This window comes from Mus caroli, unplaced genomic scaffold (assembly GCF_978045245.1).
Source record: "Mus caroli unplaced genomic scaffold, Mus_caroli_1 scaffold_7, whole genome shotgun sequence".
NCBI classification, from domain to species: Eukaryota; Metazoa; Chordata; class Mammalia; order Rodentia; family Muridae; genus Mus; species Mus caroli.
Window position 1 is genome coordinate 79,035,205 of NW_028227262.1, and position 5,035 is coordinate 79,040,239.

At 36.6% G+C, this 5,035-nt stretch overlaps 1 pseudogene across 1 annotated transcript; it reads left to right on the plus strand.

Annotated features, from left to right (window-relative positions):
* The first annotated feature begins 1,771 nt into the window (after positions 1–1,771).
* Positions 1,772–2,485, plus strand: LOC110295655 (immunoglobulin kappa variable 4-1 pseudogene; annotated as a pseudogene). Its single transcript, XR_015047704.1, has 2 exons — positions 1,772–1,859; positions 2,055–2,485. The product of XR_015047704.1 is annotated as an immunoglobulin kappa variable 4-1 pseudogene (transcript).
* The last annotated feature ends 2,550 nt before the right edge of the window (positions 2,486–5,035 follow it).

Sequence of the window (5,035 nt, forward strand, 5' to 3'; positions counted from 1 at the left end):
TATCATGTGACCACCATACTGCTGTTTCCCTTATATGATTGTGTGTAAATACTTTGCTTTGGATAGATAATGCCATGAGCTGCCTTGCAATAAGTTGACTAATAATACCCATTTTTGAGTGATTATGTCCCTATAGACTAGACTGTCCTAGATTAGACTTGCTATCTAACCAAGGCTGGCCTTAAACTCATGATCCTGCTCTTTCTATCTCCCAGTTTCTGGGATTATAGACATGAACATCCATTCCTTGACAAAAAATATTTTTGTTTCTTTTACTTTTTCCATAACATTGGCTCTATAACTTTCTTCATACACACACATACATACATACATATATACATACATACACATATGTATTCATAATTCAATAAGTCTAAATCTTGGAAGGTAATTTGATTTCTCTTATTTCTATTATTTTCATTTATACCTATTTTTTTTTTCTTTTGGATGGCACCTATCTTTGATGTTGGGATCTATTGGTCTTGGTAAATTTATTCCTTGATTTAAGAAGGCTGCACCCCCTTCTGGAGAGTTTTTTTTTCCCCAATGAATATATATATTCATTGGGATATATATATATATCCCATTTTCCTCCCCCCTGCCTCTATGAGGGTGCTCTCCCACACACCCACCCACCCACTCCCATCTTCCTGCCCTGACATTTCCTTACACTGGGGCATTGAACACCCTCAGGCCCATGGGTCTTTCCTCCCACTGATGTCCAACAAGGTCATCCTCTGCCACATATGCAGCCAGCACCATGGGCCCCTCCATGTGTATTCTTTGCTTGGTGGTCCAGTCCCCGGGAGCTCTGGGGTGTCTGGCCAGTTGTCACTGTTGCTCCCTCAATGTGGCTGCAAACTCCATCAGCTCCTTCAGTCCCTTCTCCAACTCCTCCATTGGGGATCGCCACACTCTTTTTAACCTGTTTACTATTTCAGCAAGACCATCATTACCCACTTACAATACTGCTAATTTTTAAATTACCTTAGAATATTTATTTCTAGAATTAAATACTCTTTCAATTTTGGTCTACAATCATGATTTTATGAAGAAATCTAGACTGTTTAATTCCCTTTCCATTCTCCCATTTTAGAACTCTGTTTAAGTTCCACAAAGTAGAAGAAAATGCTTATTAGTTTCTGCTAGGGTTAAATTTACCTTGAGATTAAAACTTTTTAGGTCCCAAGATTAAATTATTGTCTTCCAGGATTTCCACAGAATGAATTCTGAGCTTCTTTTTTCATATCAGTCCCAATTTTAGTCTGTAAACACAATGTCCAATGCACGGTTCATAGGCTTCAGAATAGGTGTCTTAGGAGATGGGAGATACTGAACAAATTTAGCTCCCATTTCCTTTTTTTTTAATTTTATTATTTTTTTTGCATTTCCTCTTTCCCAGATTCTACCTTTATTATCTTTTATTGCATGTTTTCTTCTATGTTTCTTTTGTTGTTTCTGTGATTGTTTTTTTTTTTTAAATAATCACCCTAAGACTGTCAATCTGAGGTAACTCTCCTCAAAAGTTAACTGATTTAAATGTCTTGGACTTTAACTGAATGCTGCTGTTAGAGCACCTAGTACTTTGCTGTTGAAGAGCTATAAGCTGATATCTTTCAGTGATCACTCGAGCTCTCTATGAGAGTAGTTTTGACTGTTGATTGAAACCAGCCACTGTCACATACATTGCCCAGGCATTTGCTTTTGTATTTGCTGGCTGCTTTGCATAGACTCCTCCAGCCTAGCCCAGCTGCTCAGAATTTATAAACCAGTATGAAATGAGCAGCATCAGACAGGCAGTGGGAGCAAGATGGATTCACAGGCCCAAGTTCTTATGTTGCTGCTGCTATGGGTATCTGGTAAGAAATTTAAAAGTATTATCATTTCAGAGTTACACCTTTTTAATATAAGGAATTTATAATATCTGCAAGTGTGTAATATTTCTTCCATACTAACTCTCTGACAATGACATTCCAAAGATCTGTGACAAATTTCAACTGTTATAATAATCTATATTTGTGTATGTATGCATGTTCACTTTCTACTTATTTCAGGTACCTGTGGGGACATTGTGATGTCACAGTCTCCATCCTCCCTGGCTGTGTCAGCAGGAGAGAAGGTTACTCTGAGCTGCAAGTCCAGTCAGAGCCTTTTATCTAGTAGCAATCAAAAGAACTACTTGGCCTGGTACCAGCAGAAACCAGGGCAGTCTCCTAAACTGTTGATCTACTGGGCATCCACTAGGGAATCTGGGGTCCCTGATCGCTTCACAGGCAGTGGATCTGGGACAGATTTCACTCTCACCATCAGCAGTGTGCAGTCTGAAGACCTGGCAGATTATTTCTGTCAGCAAGGTTACAGCTATCCTCCCACAGTGCTTCAGCCTCCTACACAAACCTCCTTGAGAATTTCACCAGCTGCCTGCAAAACACACAGTCCTTGGTCTGAACACTTCCTCTTTCTTCATGAAAGCCAGCATGCATGAAACACATGAAAAAATTTCAGAGTCCAGCAAAGATAATGAGTTCACCATCTCTTGTGTTTTTCTTTCAGTTTTCTTTTTGGTATGAAAAAAATTTGTATGAAAATACAAAAAAGAAACTCAGTATTATCTTTCTGTTCTTCTTGTAACACATTACCACAAACTCTTTTCCTTGAATATGAGCAATTCATCTTTTTATAGTGCTGGAGTTCTGGTTTTCAATATGAGAGACTCTATGGGCTGAAGTCAAAGTATTGTTAAACAGCACTTTAGATTGAAGGCACTAGGAAACAATGGTTTTTTGCTTTGACTACCTTGTCTACTTACTAGAGTACATTCTTGCTTCATTATCTATGTACACTTCTTTATTTTTCTTTTCTTTTTTACTTTTTCATAAATTCTTACCTTTTTGTACTTGTATATATGCATAGGTGCCCAATTGTCTTGGCACATTTGTGGAACATCAACTTGCACTTCGTTTTCTCTTTTTGTCATATTTGTTCTTGGGGTCAAATTAAGTTCTGATGTCAGGCTTTTTGGCAATTGTCTTTGCCATCTGAGCAGTCTTGCAGTCTCTTAAATTTGTTTACTAATATACATACATTATGTACAAATTTCATAAAAGCAATGTCTTTCAAGTATGTCTTATATTTTCACTACATCATCGAACTGTCCTGATTTTTACTTTGCTTTCTTCCTATTATCATTTTTTACTCTAGTCTGTTTTATACTTTTATGTATATTTATATATAAATATATACACACACACCACACCTATTGATGTATACAAACACACAGTCATATATATGCACACATACAAAGTTGTACCCACATATACATATGCCTGTACATGTACACACACAAACTTAACACACAGCATATTTAGGATCCATAGAGAAAAGAAAATGTGATATTTATTGCCCCTATTTCTGGGGCCAGTTCTCCCTCTAAAGTCTTCTTATATGTTTTCCAACTGTGAAGACTGAAAAGCCTCTGCACTCTAATGTTGGATATAATTTTGTATTGCAAGCTACCAATTTTTACATTGAATATTAATTAATAGAGTTTAATGTTTTTAGAGGGTAATAATTTGTGCTTCTATGTAAACAATATGCTAACTAATCCAATCAGTATTCTCATTAAGAAAATTATTGAGTTCATATTTTGGAGTTATATCATGGAAAAACTGCCTTATACACTACATAATATTGCTGGAGGATCTACAAATATCTTAAAGCTTTTTGCATAGGAATCAGTGTGTCCAAACTTGCATGATGTGTCTGTGTCTAGGAAAATAGCTATTCTAGGTATTTCCCAAGGAAAATCTTGGAGTGATGTATTTAGTGTTTTCTTCAATGTGACAACACATCCAAGAAAAGCAACTTAAAGTCAAAGATTTATTTTAGCTCATACTTTCTGTTTCAGGCCAAGTATGTTGGTATTCTTACTGTGAACATAAATGAGGTTGAATATCATAGATGAAGGAACTCTGAGGGTAAAGCTGCTCTCCTCATGCCAGCTGAGAAGCAGAGTAAGTTAGGAAGAAGCCAGGGACACGACCCAGTCTTTAGAAGCAGCCCCCCCCTTAATCCTCAAGTAGCACAGACCTCTTACTTTCCAGCATCTCCCCCAAAATGCCATTTAATTATGAATAATCAATGGATGAATTCAGTAATTCAGTCAATGTCATCATGATTAATTCATTTTCAAAAGTTGAATCCATAAGCTGGGAACCAAATACTTTAACTGGGAATCTTTTCAATGACAATGCAGAAACAAACCATAATCCTAAAAGGGCAAGTGGATTCATGATTGGAAGAAAGGTAGAATGGGAGATTAAGAATATCCAACATGAATTATAAAGACCAAAGTTCATAGCAAAGCAAATTTATATGTATGGACATAGTTATTTAGAAGAAATTTGACTCTATGACCATTTATAATTACACAGTAGTTTCCTCCCTAGAGCCCACAGTTTCTGAATTAATGAGTTTTGACCAGATTTACTCTAATGGGTATAAAATTACTTCCATAGTTCAGTTCTCATGTATCAGTCAGAAACTGGTTGTTCACTACCATAACCATCATGCAATTATTACCCCAGTTCACACTTCTTGGTAACTAGTCAAGGCTGTATCATTAGGGTTCAGTGTGGAGTAAGATATTGAAGTCTTTTCTCTCTGAGCCTTTTCTACTTGTGTATTCTTAGACAATATATACTACTTTCACAGTTATAGAAAGAACATTTGTTCAGAATACCACAGTTTATCCCCTTGGTATGATGGAAATTCAAATGAAATCTACTTTAGAGTCTATCTTACTCCAGTCAGAATGGACATCAACAGGGATATAAAGGAATATAAATCTCAGAGTGGACTTAGAAGAAGTGCAGTTCTTATACAGGGGTTGGTCAAAAAGAAATCTAGTGCAGCCACTTTGGCTATCAATCTGGATATTTGTCAAAGGACCAGAAACAGATCTACCACATGGCCCAGCTTTACCACTCTTGTGTATACAACCAAAGTACTTCATATCATCTAACAGGGACACTTG